The sequence below is a fragment of the Pleurodeles waltl genome, chromosome 10 (assembly GCF_031143425.1).
Source record: "Pleurodeles waltl isolate 20211129_DDA chromosome 10, aPleWal1.hap1.20221129, whole genome shotgun sequence".
Lineage (NCBI taxonomy): Eukaryota > Metazoa > Chordata > Amphibia > Caudata > Salamandridae > Pleurodeles > Pleurodeles waltl.
The window spans coordinates 146,685,131-146,703,593 of record NC_090449.1 but is presented as its reverse complement, the minus strand read 5'-3'; the positions used below and the strand labels follow the sequence as shown (position 1 = coordinate 146,703,593).

Genomic DNA, 18,463 nt, shown 5'->3' with positions numbered 1-18,463 from the left:
AAGTTATACATCTTAATATGACATACTACTACATTATTCAATACGTTTTTCTATATTTCATACATGCTATTCATTTTATTAGTGCATTTGTGAATCTTGGTGATCGCTCTCCGAGAGCACATTTTAAAATGTGCATATTAGTTTTCTACATTATTTATCTCTACACTTTTTTATTTTTTATTATTCAAAATGCTTAAACACTCATTAATATTTCAAATTAACATATCTGCTTTCGCAAGTGTTCCTTGTGAACCTTGCAAGACTGCAGGTGGCAGTATCTTACGTCATTATTGTAATACGGTTCTAGTCTATGGAGCAAGGCCTCTGCTGTGCCAGTCTCCTCCATATGGAAGCTTGGCCTAGTCCAGCTGACTCGAGCCTTTGCAGCCTGCTTGGGTTACAGCCAGTTGGATGAATGTAAGAGAAGGTGAATTGTCACTGAGACACTAGGACACGTTTGTACCCTGAACAGTGGACTCTGTGTGGCTTGTAGGAGATTGCGGGGGTAAGAGACTAATGAGAAATTGGAAGCAAAACAGGATAGAGGGTGAGGATGAGAGATGGGGAAGAGATGTACCAGGAAATGAGGCTGGGGAATAGAGAGAGAGGGTGAATGGCTCACGGAAAGGTACGGAGGAGGAGAGCAATGAAGCGAGGTGAAAATGGAGGAGGGAAGGCATGTACTGAAATACTGTGTACAGACTGTAGCGACTTGCCACAGGAGTGTCATTTTGAATCCTTAGGACTTCACTGTTTGAAACAATGTAACAAAACCTGCTAAAGTTTGCTGCATACTGACCCTATTTGCTTAGGACAGCTGTCGTAGTTTTATCTGCTCTTGAGTACACCCGAAGTTAATATTTTGCCTCCTGCATTGACATACTACAGGAGGCCAACCGGTACATTTCTTCCACCTGTTCAAGAGCAATCTTTCATGAGACTTTAGGTCTGTGGACAGAAGACGAAAACAGTTTAATTCCCTTTGAGAGTAAGAGGACACTTCGTGTTTACCGGGGGTTCGATAGGTTAAGGGTTCATGCCAAGTTTAGGACACCTCCAGGCAGAGCTTCCCTTTAGGACAAGATGTTAGTCATGGCTTCAGTATTTTGAAACCCAACTTTATAGCTGTAGTGTCACATTACCATTGATATTGTGTTCTGGAAAAACCTGCTTCCACCTCTGAGACTGAAACCACTGTGTGGTGACTCCCGAAAAAGGCATGTAAATTGACCCTGCTGCTTTACATTCGTCAGATTACACACCTCAGACTAAAATGCCTCTTGGGCCCTCATTACCAGAGGCAGTATTCCAGCTGGCACTTGCCTTTCAGAGTGGTTGGGTGTCTCAGCCATGGGTACTCAAACTCCAGACCCGATACTTATGCAGTGGAGACACTGTATAGAGCACAAACCGGAGGAGCAGACACCACTTCCACCGGTCTGCCCCCAACCTACACTACCTCTGTGATCAGGGCCACTGAACTCATGCGATTTTGCGGCTGCGGCTTTTTTCGCGTATTTATATATTGGCTGTATAATACATCATTTGCATAATCTTCACATTTTAACAAAAAAACATTTTGGCTCTAGGTCATACGACTCAAAAGGTACTAAAAATGCAGCAACATGAGTTGTCATGCAGTGGAGAGCACTTTGCAAAGACTGACTGAACTTTCTGTTGCTTATTGCTATACTTGGGTGTTAAAAACCAGTACTAAAGAGGTGCGACCAGTATACAATTAACAAAATAATGAAATAATGTGCCACATTACACCGCATCATCTACATTGTCTTGCCTCATAATTTACTGACCCCGCCCCATAATTTGGCCTGCACCTGCTGCAAAATTCCCGTCCACACACTCCAACCAGCCAACCCAAAGGTATATTCCATGTGATCATAGAACACGTCTGTGGATTTGCTCCTGAAATTAGGAGAACCCACATAGAAGACCTATGTATTCCTGGGTATGTGTAGTTACTGGGACAAAACTTAAAATAGCTAAAATTTGGTGCTGGGATGACAATCCGAATCAGAATCTGGCAATCTTTTGCTGAGGGCTTTGGTGCATAAATGATGGGTCCTGGTACTGGTGCTGTTTTAATCCACCTCATGAAAATGGGAAGTTATCCGCTACCTCACAAATCTGAAACTCTTTCAAACATGTTGCTGAGGAGGGATCTCTTAGCTTGTTCCCTGGGTTTGCTGTCTTTGTTTTGGTAATAGGACTCTGTCTTAGATGGCAGTTGTGGGTCATGGTGGTGACACTAGTGCGGCATCGAACTGCCCCTTACGCCTGCTATGGATATCATCCAGGGCACAGCAGTGAAAGGGGGTATTTGTGGTTTCTGATCACTATCCCTTCTTGTGAGGAGACCAGAGTGATGCCATCATGCGGGAGATCTGAGTGCAGTCAAGAAACGTTTCCATTGTCACTTAACAAAGATACCCATGGATGATTGAGTTGCGCGGTCCGGGAGGCATAGGAATACTGTGCCAGAATTGCCATTTCTGGACTTAATGTAAACTCTTGTCTGTGCAAAGTGTTTGGAATGCCGAAATGGGGATAAAATGAGGACCAGAATTTACTGTGCTCTGTTCCGCAAGTTTATACCAGAGTCTGCCCACTATTTCACACATAGTTTCACGCTACTCTCAGGAGTAATATGTGCACGGACACAAAGTTGGAGACATTAGGTGCAGGTCTGCAACCGCTGAACTCCGAATTGGGTGAAGCACTCTTTAAAAATTTTTTTTTTTAAAATAGATATTGTTCTGTCTCTCTCATTCGAGCTCTAAATATCCTTCAGTGCAATGTACCGCTATATAGGTCCTCGCCGTAAACTGTGCAAAAGTGTGTTCTTCCTTAGATAGGCTGCATGGCCCTGCACCTTCCCCAAATCTTTAACTAGGTTACTTTCTTAGCGCGTCAGAGGCACTGACGTGGTAAAGACTATTACATTTCCTGCTAATTATTTTAAAGAACGAGAACTCTGTAGTTATGGAGCGTTCTTGCTGCACCTGTTGTGTTTTTGCAATTTTTTTCTGGTGATTCGTGATATGTGGTGTCTTGATCTTTAATAGTATGATGGCACCTAGCATTGAGATATGTGATTGTAAGAGGGTTTGAAGCATCACAGTTTGTAACTGTGAGAGGTTTGTAGTTCCTTGTTTTGTTAAGGTGCACATACTGTTGGTGCCTGGTCTGTATTGAGCTTTCACCGTGGGGAACACGTAATATGCAGATCTAGTGCTATACAGCAAAAGTCGTATGCTGCAGAAAATATGCAGGTTATTCCCAATTTTTACTGGTGAAGGCGATTTGTCCTTTGTGAGGCTGCTGGTGGATGGACAATACACTCGACGACAGTGAGCTGGAAAGTCCTACCTGGGCAGCATCATTATCCAAGTGGATTGTTTATAATGCATTTTACGTGTGTTTTGACCAGATTCGATCATGCATTCTGTGTGGCGCACATAGTGGTGAAAATGCAAACTCACCATCCTTCTTAAATCCTGTGTCCTCTCCTCAGTATGTGTAATGGAGGGTCTAGACATACTAAATTGGGGCTATTGCTGAGTGCATCACTTTTAGAGGATGTTGAGACGGCTTAAACAGGATCAGACCAACAAGCTCTGCACTCTGGGAATAGCTTTTTATAAAAAAAAAATTATTAAAGTTTATTACTTATTATGTTTCACCTGCACGCGTGCTTGTGCGCATGCTTGTGAAATCTTTTGTTAGCAAAAAAAAAAACTTTAAAAGGGGCTTGGAACCATCCCCTTACTTACGTGAACTTACCATTGGCTTACTCCAATGTCGCTCTGATCTACCTGCTTCAGATTAACCAGCACACCCTCTTCAAGTCACTTCCTATTGTCGTCTTTGTCTTCTTCACTGATTTTGCAGACGACTTGCCTGTGTACTAAGTATTCTTTCCGGTCACTTCCTGTTGGATACTGGCCAGTGTCCTTCCTCTGGTGGCAACGCTGAAGGTACTTCTTTTTTTCTTCTTGCATGTCGTCATCTTTCTTCAATAACGTATTTTTTTTCTTCGCTGCCATCTTCTTTTTTTCTTCCAGCATGCAGTATTTTTACTTCACTGACGTCTTCTTTCTTCAATGCAATGCCTTCTTCTCCGTTTTCTTTCATTGTTACCGTCTGTCTTCTTTTTTTCTTTCTGCATACCATGTTTGCTGTCTTCTTTACCGCATGCCGTCTTCGGTCTTCTCACGCCTTCTGTCTTCTCTCTTCTTCCGCCTTCTGTCTTGTCTTCTTCTGCCTTTTTGGCTTGTCTTCTTCTGTGTTCCGTCTTGTCTACTGTTGCCTTGTCTTCTATCTTCTCTCTTCTTCCTTCTAAAATGCATGCCAATATGTTTTGCCTTTGTTTTTTTTCTATGTAACTGGCTTACAAATATTAGAAACATTTTATAATTGTATGTTTTTAATTTAATAAAACAAACATTATAACATTTCTCGAATATGTGTAAGCTAGTTAAAAAAGACAAAGGCGAAACCTGTTGGCTTTGCCAATGCTTGCTTTTATTTGCTAGCATAAAATATTCAGTGAAATTGCCCTGCTGGGATGTTTGCACTGTTTATTTGTAGAGAAAATTAATTGAAGGCCCCCGCAGGTCACACACGCTAACTCTTTACTCTCCTGTTATGAAGACTTGTTCTTTATTAGGATCTATTTCCGTCAGAACAGCATGTATTTGGTTGGCTGTTGCAGTAAGTGAGGCATAACATGTAACCACCGGCAGTGCTGTACTGAGTGTTTATAGTTCAGGGTGCACATGTCCTGCGGCAGTTCTAAGACACTTTCTACCCTTCCGGAAGCCTTCGAGCGCGGGCAGCATGTGGGATGTGTGTAGTTCCGCCCTCCGCTTCCGTTTCCTCTTGCGGTCCTCGAAAGCGGATGTTCTCAGAAGAGATGCATCTGAGAGTCCATCCCGTGCACTGTGGCTAGCTGCTGACAGGCGCCGAGGAAGCACTCGTGCTGCCAGTGTGAGACGCGAGCATGTGTTAGGCTCTTGTTGGAGATCAATCTTAGCCGAAAGTTTTCTCATTAGGCACACGTCCAACATTTTGATTTTAGTTAGCCTTTAGAGACGTTCTTGGGGCCTTTGTTAAATGCACAACAATTGCAAAGATTTATACACTCCCGCATTTGCGTGAACTTTGTGGCTTTTGTGGTCATTTTGTGTTTCAGAAGGTGAACCAGCAGAAAGAAGTTCTGCAATACGTTTCCCTTTTTCTCTGGGTACGATTAATCTTGCCACCCTGTGCGGTTAAAATGATCCCCCAATGCGCAGAAAAGCCCTGTGCAGCGGATATTAAACAGGGAAACTTTGCAAACTTCTCAGAGGGTGGAAAACAGAACTCGGCAAACGTTTCGTATAAAAAAAAAAAAAATGGTGACCATTGCCATGTAGGGAGTGGAGACGGCTGAGTCATTTAGTATTGGGAATTCTGGTTTTGTAGTGTTAACCCATGGCAGTCTGGTGGTCCTTATAGTAAAAGTTTGAGAAAAGGTTCGGTGTTCCTAAAGTTGCATGTACTGCCCAGTGTAAGTGTGCCACTGTGTAGTAGTTTAATCCCATAAAGACTACTTTTACCTAAATATTTGAGTAAGAAACTTCATCTGCCCTGTAACAGAAAGCTGTAGGAAAACGGGATGTTACTACGCCCTGTAGTTGACCCACATTTTGTACATTTTCAGGCCTTTTTCATAATCTCCTATGTACCAGGTGCAGACTGGCTTGATTGGTGGATGGCATGGCAAAACTATAAAACTGGAGACTAGAATAGGTTGGTGGGTACAGCAATGAGAAAAGGAACACGTTTTCGAGGAATGTACACTTAAGACGGTATACTCAGAATCTCTCTTTGTGACTCACTTTTACACCACAGTGGGGAAAATTTTATATTAGCTTTTTATTCTCTACTGAAACACTGGATAATGAACGGACAATTACCCTTGCCAAACAGCGATCACAGATTAAAGCCTTTAAGGGGTCTATAACGCTTCTAAGGGGGCCAGAGCAATGACCTTTTCGTACTACTGGCACTGGGACTGATTTATAATGGTCATATATTTTGGGAGATTCCCGTGCCACCCGCCTTGTTGAGGCATTTAGTAATTTGGTTGACCATCTGTGTGACACACAAAGTCTCTTACCCTAAACCTAATCAAAATGGCATGGATCAGGAATGCTTGCCAGCACGGTTGTTATTCTCGCTCTGCCTCTCAAATTTTCAACTGCAATTTCGGGATGGGAAAAAAAAACGTCCACCAAAAGTAGGATCGAAGCTGCTGCCCACACTCATGTATGCAGACAATAGAATTTCTCGACCAGACTCCTTTAGGTTTTCAAAGGTACCAGAGAGTGTTAACACAGCCAATACTATACAGCACTTTTTACATTTTAATATTACAAAGAAAAATGTCCTAGTATTACAGAGTAAAGAAAAGAGGATAGATATATAGCTGGTATCTGGGCAGGGAAAGGTTGGAAATAGTAAACAAATATTCCTACCTTGATACAACCTTTTCTAGTAACTTAGAGGATACATCACACGCTATACATTTGAGCAATAAAGCTACATCCCACCCAGACATTGGTCAATATTTATAGTCTCCCATTTAATTTGTACAAGAAATATGTATGTTTAATTTATTTAACTTAACATATGTTTTGAAACCAAAATATAATGCAATATTTTCTATTGCATTTAGAACGATTCAATAATTAACTACGTTCTCAGTGTATCTTTTATGAGAAAAGGTATTAAATCTCTTTGATTTGAGGTTTGCATATGTGCCATTAAATATATGTGAAGTCATGCGTTGCTTTGACATAATCTAAAAGGTATTCATTCATAATGTATTTACAATGAATATAGTATGCGCTGCGAGTCCTGTGCCTTTATCCTTTAATGTGTGTTATTACCCAGGAGTGTGGTACTATTTTACCCATCTCAGAAGGATGAAATCTGAGTTGACCGTATCTGGAGTCAGAATGCAAATTGCAAGCTGATTTCTTCGGCAGGTCCTAAACCCAGGTACCTGTTTAAATGAGTTGATTGTGCAGTGAGGTTTCTTCTGCAATTTTACAATTCCCCCAACAGCCTTTGATTTAGCACTTGAAGTCTGTGGAGCGGGAGCATGTGCTCTATTTTTAAAAGCACAATGCCTATAACCTTTGGGGCCTAAAACCGCAGATTGGCAGTACTGGCTTTAAGCAAGAGAAAGCCATATGTTGTGAGTTCTTATGAATTGACAGTTACAAATTTAGCGCACTGTTTTCTTGAGGATACAATCTATGATTGTTAATAATAACACATATTCAAACATGTATTCTTTAAGCAGGTAATTTATTGAATAGTAAAAAAAACCAACTAAATTCATACTTCAGAGAAGAAAAAAACAAAATGACAAATTATGATTGAAATATTTTTGGCAGCCGTCCGTGCGGTACCCCAGCCATAGCAATTTAAAAAATAATTATTCAGTATTTAAAACCCGCCTTCAGCCCTCGGGAAAGAAAATGTAATTCGTATTAGTCACAGAGCACATAGCATCATAATAAACTAATTTGCACACAGTGCTCTGACCTATCTTTTTTTAAACCTTTCCCGGCCAGAGGCTTAAAATGGTGGTCCCTCCTTCCGAACAGTCGTTGGCTACCGTTAAAAACAGCTCTTAGGGCCTGTAGTGTGAGAGATACAACTGCCATGCGTTTAATCCAGCCACTGACTAGCTGGTTGTGATGGCGGTTGAAACAAGCTCATCTGGTTCCTAAGCAGTGTTGTTTCTTTATCTAATGAAGGTGGTCCACAGATACAGTCTGCTCCATTGAGACTGCTGGCCAACCTGCAGAGGACACGAGTGATGGTTTCTTGTTTATAAAGGCTGCTGTGTTTCTTCTATTAAACAAAGCCCCGTTCGTAGAACCAGATAAGTTATTTTACAAGGCAGGGAAGAGGGCTCAATCATATAATGTTTCAGCTTATTCTTAATATATGGACTGTTGAGCAGAGTGTTTCCTAAGGAGAATTCTGCCTTTTCACTTGATCTTGATGAAAAGGTTAATTGTTTCCCTAATGCTGTTTTGAAGGCCGTGTGTGTGAGGATCTAATTCCATGTGCTTGTGGAAATGAAACTTTTAGTGATTTGATCTTAATAATTGTGTCACCGTACGTGGACTGCTGCTGGCTGAGGTGTCCTGCAGGCCTTTCCACGGGAACCATTTTATCCAACCTTGATTGGCGCTTTTGATAATGTCGCTGGTGAAAAGAACATCCCATCTAGTGAATAGCGATTCAGCCAAACTCCTATCATCTCTCTGCTTGTAGTAATGATTTTGGGCAGTGGAACCGTACTCTGAAAAAGTTGCATTGATTGGATCAAGCCACCCTGCAAACTCCCAGGGAAAGCATCAAAACCATAAGTTCGTGAACTTTACTATAAACATTTTAAGGATAGGAACTAGCGAAGGCCCGACAAGGCTTTAAGTAATTTGCACAAGGCAGGTGTCACGGAATATACTTTTAGTTCTGATTTCAATAACTTTTGTGCATGGCCTTCTTCTAATCGTGCTGTCAAAAGCGACCGGATATTTATATCAATTTACTATCATAACTTGTTTGCCATCGAAAAACCAGCTTCCCTTCTTTTCGACCGGAAATGACATTGCCCATGTCCCTTTCTACAGAAAGCGCATTTACCTTGAAGAACATGTTCAGTCCTGTAAATTGTTTGTCTCTCAATGCTAGTATTCTCGAGTACAACACTGTCGTGTGTTTTGCAAGCCTGTGAATCGTAGATCGATTGTTACCACCTCTGTTGGTGTGCATCATAGACGAGAGTCTCGCGGTAGCGCTGAGCCTAACTTACACCCAGGTGCTAGTGTACAACTGACACGGCTGGAAGTAAAGTGGAATTCTTACCCCATACCTGCAATTTAGACCAAAGCAGTGACCTGTCCATACAGCCAGAGGCTGAGTTACAGTTAATGAAGCTGTCACATGAATTCTGGCTAGTTGGCGTTTGCTTTTTAACTAGCATGGCAAGAGCTGTGATCACAGCCAGTGTCATAATAGGCTATAAAGACTGTTTAATAAAAGTGGTAGCAATTTACGATTGGCATCCCAATCGTTTCGATCCGTCAGAAGGATTTTAGTGTCACATTTTTCTTGGATGTCTAAAAGGGTTATTGGCTTGATGCTGGTTAATTTCCCAAAAAGCACTTTTTATACAGCAGGCACAGAATTGAACCTCTTTAGGAACCTGTAATGAAACCATTTAAAGTGGCACTCTTAAACAGTGGTGGTAAACAACACAAGCAAAATAATTCAGGATCCTTTTTTAATAAAACCGAACAGAGGCTATTTGGGTGCAATCTGTTACTGGGATTTTTAAGTCTTGCCTAAGACAGTGCATGCTTTGTCCATTGTGAGGCATATTGTTATCTCGTAGTGAACATGAAGCCCTCCCTTTGCTTACCATTGGTTGGCTTTGTACTCTTATGTGCTTGCTTCTTATTGGTTAGCTGTTCTAAAGTAGTTTTGGCTTTCTTTGCCTTAATTGTGTTTGTTCGCCCCTGGAGCATGAACACTTTACAATGTCCTTCAGCTGCTCTTTCTTTTTTTCAGGTGCTACTTTTTCATTTTGTTTAAGCACCCTGAGACTGCATGTGTTTTCCCTTGTGAGCTTCACTTCCCCCTCTGCTGGGCTCCATGTTCTTCACTCTCGCCATGTGCTTCTTCCCCACTCTTTCTGCTTTCCCTTCTCGCCTTTGTGTTTTCTCCCTGCCACCTCCATTTTGCTCTCTTTTGCCAGTTTGATCCCTCCTCCTGTGCTCACTGTGTTACTTTCATTTCCTTGTCCCCTGTGTTGCTTCTGCCATCTCAAGCTTTTTGCCTTAAATCTTTAGCCAGCTGTGCTGCATGGCTAAAATCATTGGACCTATTGGCATTGCCAGTTCTTGTTTATATTTCTAGTTTCTGAAGTCCTTGACTAATCAACAGCTGGGATATCTTAGAGAGGTTTACAGACATTACCTCCCATTATGTCAGCATGCAGTCCTTTTTCAATCCATTAGAGTCGCTGAATAAAAACTGCCTAGCTTATTTGGGGGGTCTAGAGTGTTCTTTCCCAAAACTTTTTTTTTTTTTTTTTTCAAGTTTATTTTTGTGAATTCTTATCCACAATTCATTGACATTCTGTTGTTTGACCTTTCTGACTGTGGTCTTATTATCAATAATGCTCCGAAAGGATTACAAGAACAATTTTTATTGACGGCTAGCAAAACAAAAATTGCTCTCAACAAATCAACATTGTGTTCACACATTCTTCTTTGTTGTCCCGGCCTGACCCACTGTTGCAGCATCCAGCCTGGCCCTTAGCACTCCACCCTTCCATGCTCTCCAACCCATAGTAGGCCCGCCACTAGTGCAAGACTTGTTCGTACTTGCGGGGACTGCCATGTGGCACATATATCGTCTCTTCCAGCTTTGCACACCAATCCATTCCTTTTCTCCCGGCTGCCAGAGGTACTGCATTGGGGGATCTCTCTTGGCCAATAATATCCCTGGCCCCACCAAATTCCTGTCTCTTCGGCCCCCTCCCCCTATCATCAAGGATCCCCAGTAGGGCAATCCAAGGAGTAGGCTGAAGCTGCTGCCCAACCCCCATCCTAGACAGTGTGGAGAAAATATGTGACCAGAAGTGCTGGATGATTGGACAGGACCATACCATTTCCGGGGCATACTGACTCTTGCTTATGCAAGTTGTATATATGAAAGGCAATTTGATTGCCATATTTAGTTCTTTTTCCGTTTTTTGCTTAGGATTTTTGGATTACATTTTTCCCAGGGTGTAACTAGTTTTCCAAAGCACTTAGAACCTGACGGTCTCTGGGCTCTCTTAAAGTCACTTGCATTCCATTTCTAAAGGATTGATGGTGAAGATGGCTTAGCATGATCCTTCCAACTCCAGTGGGTCCGGGTGACATGCTTTTCACCTGGATTACACTTATGTTCCAGTAACCGGGTCAACAGCACCCATTGTTAATCCTCCCGTGATGTTTGTTGGCTCCTCCCATTTATGAAATGACATCTCTGGTATGTCTCGGATGGCAGCTGGGAAGAAGCCAAGGGCAGATTCCTGTGTGACAAACCCGCCATGTATTCCGATGTAGGTGTGAAGATACTTTGCATGTCTTTTCATTGTTGCTCTGCCCTGAATTTACAGATGGGGCTCTGACTGTTTCTTTGCTACAGAGTTGACTTAGTTTATGTTTGGGATTGTGAGCTTTGTTGTACTTTTTGTTTGTGCTAATCCTGTGATTTAACTTTTCATGAAATGCCTAAATGTGAACGTTTTTTAAGATTATTATTCTTATGTAGGAAAATTGAGTTTTGCCTGCCACAACTTTTTTCTGGTGACTGTATAAGGTAATCATCTGCCTAGAGCGGAACTGCTAAGCCACCTTTTCCAGATTTTGGGGAGTACTGAGAAGAGTACGACACATGCTATACATAGGCAGTTGTACTACATCTTTGTTTTCAATGCTTATATGTGTATTCATTTAATATGTCCCTACTCCAGCTCGTGGAGCTGTCTGGTCTGATTGTATAGTGCGTCAGTAGTTCGCAGTCTGCCAAAAAGATTTCTAGTGGCAAAACCTAATTGTAACATCTGCCAAAAAGATGTCTAGTGACAAAGCATAATTGTAACAAATTTAATATTTGTCAAATCTCATCAAAAGATGAGTTCATGATTATATCACACTTCACACTTATCAAAATATTTGATGGATTCTTTTAGAATGCACTCTCTCATGCCTGAACTGACAATGTGTGTATAAACACCAATTGTAGTAAATGACAGAATAATATATATTCTCCTTCAAAATGACAGAAATTACTATATTCCTCTTCTGAAAGCATGTCGAGAATGGGAGCCTCTTAAAATCACGCCATGCTTTAGTAACACTTTAAATATTGCATTCTCAAAACTCATACACACATCATAGCTGTGAACATTTTAGGGCTGGCGACCATCAGCTTTTGCTAGAGAGCTTGCCTTCCACAGACACAGATGAATGAAGAGTGGTTTTTGGGTCTGCATCTTTCAGCCGTTTACATTTTTGGTTGCTGGTTATAAATATGCCTTCTTTTCCCACCGGGATCGACCCACATCAGACATTGAAATGTTGTAGGAGCAATGGCAGTGCAGAACCGTTCAAAAACCCATTCCTTCCCTAGGAACCCTAGAAATCAGCCCTTCCCTTTTGTGCTGGTTGCCTGTGTGTCATTTCCACAACATCCATCACCAGTTACCTAATGTTTATGTTGTCCTCAACACTTGATTGCAACTTTCGTTCTGCACTTTTTACATCGGATGCACGAAAATTGAGGTGACTTTGATGTATGGTATAGCTATATTTTTCATTACCCGCACACAATAGGTGGCAGCCACATAACTCCGTATTGACTGACATCTGACTTAGCCCCATTTGAAAAACTCCACTTCTGTTAGAATCTCACAGCCCCCCTGCATTTGCTGTGTTTGGAATAGAAGAATCTGGGTCCAAATTAAAGGCCAGTGAAGGGGGGGGTGAACTATTCTCCTTTGTTTTGGACTAATTCCCCACCACTGCTGGATCAATCAACCTTTATCTTGCTTCCCCGTTCTTTCACATCTCTAGAATGGTCGCACAGCTATCTTGTTACCACCGAGCAACCACACTCCTCTGATGAGCGATTCACAGGAACAAGTGGAATCCTTCTACAAAGGAGTTCTTGCATTTAGGGGTCTTACATTTGAGGACAGGTTAGTGTAGTTGTTACAGGATTGTTTCAGCTTAGTCCTCTGTGTTTGCAGGGACGCAAACACTTGATGCCGCCTCATCAGCGCAGCAGTAACCATGGAAATTCTGCTGATCCACTGGCCATCAGCAGGCGCTTCAAATATACAAATGATTTCAAGTAGAATTTCTCTCGAGTATAAAACGTTGTCCTCCTATAGATGCGTTTCAGTTCATAGTTTGAGTTCTATAAGCCACAGGAATGTGCATAAAATAAACATCTTTAATAACATCTTCCCTATGTTTTCTGAGGTATACAAGGACATTTTCTCTACTCCCTCGGAGAACTGCATCTGGATGCCTGGACAGCCTTCTGTTGTCTATGTGAGGATTATTTCTGCTGACGAAAATATGTGAAATCCATGCCCGTGTGTGAAACAAGTCAGTGGAAGCGTTACTGGTTTATTCACTTCGTACACGTTACAAGTTTCTATTTTCGGAACATCGGTGCTTGTATTTCACTTATAAAGCATAAGCTGCTCTGTCGGTTTCACCGTCGCCTGTGGCAGGCAACCTCTAGGGGGCGGTGACTGCTTTACGTCCACGGGCCCCAGTTTAGAGTGGCGTGGCGAGCATCCATTGGGAGGACAAAATCCCCGCGACATGAGAATCTCTAGTCGAGAATAACAAGCACCGCCTATAGTAATAACTGGTGTGAATGACTTCTGCTGCGCTGAGGGGAATGTGACTTTTGATGGATTTTTTTTTTAAATCGTTTTACGTGACCTGTCTTGAGAACATTCAAAATGAAAATAAGTACTCTTGTGCATGTTTTCAAACATAGTTGTAGCGTTAGTTTATGGATTTTACAATGATCATATCTGCGGTGTATGTTTCTTCGCTTTGTACTGTGAGGCCCATCTTGGGATCATCCCTTTCTTATTGTAATTGTAACAGTTGAATAAAAAGATCTCTTGCAGAGAGAAAATACATTGCAGGCCCCATCTTTTCAGCAAATAAGGACGAAGCGCTAAAATGCACTTTGAGAAACTAGTTTAAATGAAATTGCTTCTGCAGTTCTTGCCCTAAGAGTTCTAACGTTTTATTCTTTTCAGGAAAAGCTCACCAGTTTGCGTCCCGAACCCCATTTTAGCACAGTGACCTGATGCTCCCTGCCCACTTGGAGGTAGTATTGTAATTAAGGCTGGTTGCTTCCCTGACACCCTCTCCTGCAGAGGTACCAATAAGGGATGCCTGCTGTTAAATTCTTACAGTCACTATTTCGCTTAAGGAAAGATGTTAGTGCACTGATTCCCATTATTGTCACCAGACAACAGTGTTTAATTTAGATTCGATAGATTAATTCTGCTGTCACCTACACCTTAAGTCTTCACTTTTATAATATACTTGTCTTGCCCGAAGGGCAGTATGTTTCTAGATAATATGCTTAGCTCTGCTCTGGCCTAGTGGCCAAGTGATGCGCCTGGTGTGCAATGTGCTCCTTTATAATAATTATTAACTAATGCTCTTCATGTATTAAAGCCCTCGGTGTTAAACATCAGAAGGGAAACTTGGCGATGCTGTAGTGACCTCTAGTGTTGCGAAGGCAGATTGTGAGGCATAGTGTCTTAGCTTCCATGAGGCGTGTAGAAAAACAATGCATGTCTTGGGAGTAGAGTGTAACAATTCGGATAGACGCAAAACGTTTTGATCACCTTACTTTTTAATTTAAAGTGCGTGTCCCCATATCTTCATTTTCTTCACTTTTATGTTGTCTGCTTCTCTTGCAAACCATAGAGTTGGTCTTCAAGCATCAACGTGCCTAAGTATCCTTTTTTCTTCTGTGCAGAGATATCGCGTTGCTTTCGGACACTTATGGTACGAAATTTTGTAGTTTGGACACTAGGCAGAGTCGGCAGACTTCAGAATTCAGTTCTCAGCTACTTTTTAGGAATATAAAACTACGTTGATCTAAAAAGAAAAACTAACTTTTTTGAAAAAATTGAAGGCAAATAGTGAATGTGTAAGTGAATCAAGATAAATACAAAGCAACAAAAGCAAACTTTTTGTTGAATCAACCAAAGACTTTAATGTTGATTTATGTTTATCAGTCTGTCACCACGGCAAAAATGATGTGTTGGCTTGGTTCCCTTCGGAGCCGGGGTATACAGGATAGTTCCCTATTGGGTACCTTTTGGGTGTCGTGATAATCCGACTTGGTAGACATTTGTATATTTTTTTTACCTCGATGTGGAAAGTTGTTTTTGCAGGACGGAAGCAGTGTAAGAAATCGTTGTGTTGTGGACGTCTGAACCCAATGCGAGCTGTGTGGTCTGACGTGCTAGCTGACAGGCCCCTCAACTCATTGTGCTTCACCATTTTGCTTGTTCCCTCTCCTACTGCCAGTGAATGGATTGACAGTGAAGGTGAGGTGCGCAGCCTTTACACAGCCATGGACATAGCACAGCGTTATTGCAACCATGCATCAACAACATGCATCATTATATATTATATACACACACACACATTCTGGAACTTGCATAGGGATCCATGGAGAACAGAATTTCTCACACGCGCCAAAACGTCACTGTTCAACATGCGCTATTTCTTAATTGACATAACGTAGTTACTGATTTATCAAATGTTTTGCCCATTATGTGTCTGTTAGGAAATGCTTTAGGGCTTGTGTCTGCCTGGGTCGTTCTTCTGACTCAGCACGGCTACTGTGTGTCTGGACACGATTAAATCCATACTGTTCTCTGTTTCACATATCATTGAATGGAATCCTCAAGAATCTAGACAAATAGAAAAATAACAGTCACTCGTTTGAAAATTGAAAGGTCCGTTTCAGCTGCTTTTTATGGTCTGTCTGGCGACAGCTACACTGTCATGCCAATTATGTGACAATTTATCAGCAGAGGGGCTTTGACTCCACCCATATGCTGAGAGCCAGGAGTACATGTTTTGGTTGGGCAGAAGTAGTGTGCTTCCCCAAAAAAGTGCTTGCCCTCCATACATTGGTCATTATTTCTTTATCCAGCTGCCTGAGCTTGAACACATGCCATCTCAATGCTATTAAAGGCTCATAGTTTACTAGAAAATTATCTGTTTTTTTTCTGGCAGTCTTACAGATGAGAGGTGGAGAGTCATAACGCTACATTATTTTTATGTCTGGCTTGACAGTGCAGCTGTCACTTTACCATACGCGATCAACAAAAACTTTACTTTCATGCGATCAGCATAAAAGAGTGTTCAGAGTTCTACTGAGAGAGGGGCTTAGGCTCCACCCATATGTTAGTCTTCCCAGAGTACACAATTTTATTGGGCTGAAATTGTGTGCTTTAACTAAGAAGATTGTATGTATTGCACTTTTTGGCTTATGGCAAAATTTATACTGTGTGCAGTGGGGCTAAGTTGCTTTGTTGGAAAATCAAGTATCAAGGCTACAGGCTTGATTTGTTTATTATAAAATGTTATAACAGGTCTAGGCCGTACATATCTACTGTGAAAAGCATATGTAAAAGTTGATAGGCACTTCAGTGTGCATTATTTCTCTGTATTAAAGATTACATATAGTTATTATGTAGCGTGGAATCTTGCAGATTACTGTAATAAGCAAGGGTTTCTACGTTGGCCACCCAATCTTCCAAACCAACTGTATTTTTACTTTGATGTTTCTTGTTACGCCCGCGTGGAGAGGGTTGTGTATTGTTTGGTAATATTTATTGTTCTACATATATGTAATTTTATAACTATGCATGATGTTTATTTTCACTTTTGGGCAATGTGTAAAGGCAATATAAAATGAAAGGCTTCAGTAATTTATTGGGAACGCATGCTAGATTTCATAGGTTTCATCTGTTTATTATTAACCATTATGACAAAGCTGGTAGGACTTAACTATATATTGTGGAAAGCATGTGTTAAAGACAGTAGTCTTTTAGTTATGTATTTTTATTACTCTGTGATATAGTTGGTAGGAAAGTACTTTGTTACATTTAATTTCACAGATTGCTCTAGTAGGCAAAGGTTTTGGTGTTGGTGATCTGTCTGAAAAAACTGTGGGGTTTGAAGATGAGCACTACTATAATTCTTATTAGGCTCCCTTAGGAGAGATCGTATTTTGCTTTGCCGCCTATAATTTTGAATACATTTGTATTTTTGCCAGATGATTGCCTTGTGGAAAACTTACGCTTTGTAAAGTAGGCTTAAGTTAGTTATGATGACATGCAGAGTGATGAAGGCTATATGCCTAATTGTTTGTTATGAAACGATATGATAAAGGCAGTAGGCCTGATATATTGATTGTGATATGTATAACTTAAAGTTAATAGGCATTTAAGAGTGAATTGTTATTACTTTGAAATCAAGCCACCAGATAGCCTTTTTGTTACAGCCTCACAAATTTACCATACTAAGTAATATTTTTTGTGCTGGTTGCTTCCTTTGACAATCTGTGGGCATAGAGCATTTGTGCTGTCAGAATCCTTGTTAAGCCCTCCTAAGAGAAATAGTATTTTGCTTTGCTAACTGTAGTTTTATATAGTATATAATTTGAATGTATGGCTGTTCTGTGGAAAAGCTTAGGCTCAGTGCAGGAGTCCTTAGTTTGTTATGGTGATAAACCATTGTTAACAGCTACATGGCTGATTGATGCACAAGGGAAAACTGTTTCTGTTGCCATAAGTCTGGCCCGTTTAATATGGAAAGTTATGATAAACAGATTATGCTTGACATGTTGACTGTGGCAAACATGTTCAATTCAAAGGGTATTTAAGAATGGATTGTCATTTCTCTGTATTTAAGCCTTCAGATAGGTATTCTGCAATACAAAACATCTAATTACCTTCATAGATAATGATTTGGGCTTTGGTTATTGCCTCTGATGAACCCTAGAGGGAGAAGATTTGCACTGTAAAAATTCATGCTAGAATATCTTCTTAGATGCATGTCCGGATCTTGTAATAAAAAATCGTTTTATAAGACATACATTAATTATATGTAAATATATATCTATTTAGATAGACAGGGGCATAGTTTACACTCTGTTTCACCTGTGATGGCAACCTGCATGGGGTAATGGCTCAGCCTGCATCGGCCATTGGTTCTTTAGCCTTGTGAATTAAGGCTTTATGATATCATGTGTACACATCTGCCTGAAAATGAGTGTGCTTCGGTATCCGGGCTTGTGGACCAGTCCTTAAGTTTTGAATTTTTTCTCCTTTTATAGTTTTCCTTTCATTTCTTTCCTTCTCCTCTTTTTATGTTAGTGTTTTAAGAGGACACTACAGCTCTACAGGCAGTTTTAATGGTTTGCTTGAGTCCTGCTCATTTCATTTCCAGTTGGCCCCCTTCCACATGGTACTTCTGTAAACCAGAAGATGATTACAGGAGGCTGTTGCCCATAGTGTATCATTGTTTTACCATTCCAAGATGGCCAACACATTGGTTCTAAATGCAGCTGCCATGCTTGAACTTTTAAACAACAATAAACAATTTACAATACCCTTACAAGATGGACCCTTTCAGTTTTGTTATTTCAAACCTACATCCTCCTTGTTTAAAAGGCAGCATGTATTATTTAAATGTATTTTGCATAGGTTGTGGAGTTTGTGTGTGTTTTATTGTGATGTCGTGTCAGGGAGTGA

General features: G+C 40.9%; 1 protein-coding gene across 4 annotated transcripts in view; it reads left to right on the top strand.

The window, feature by feature from the left end:
- Window positions 1–18,463, top strand: part of MAP2K3 (mitogen-activated protein kinase kinase 3) — a 285,373-nt gene that overhangs the window by 147,958 nt on the left and 118,952 nt on the right. The window lies entirely within an intron of this gene.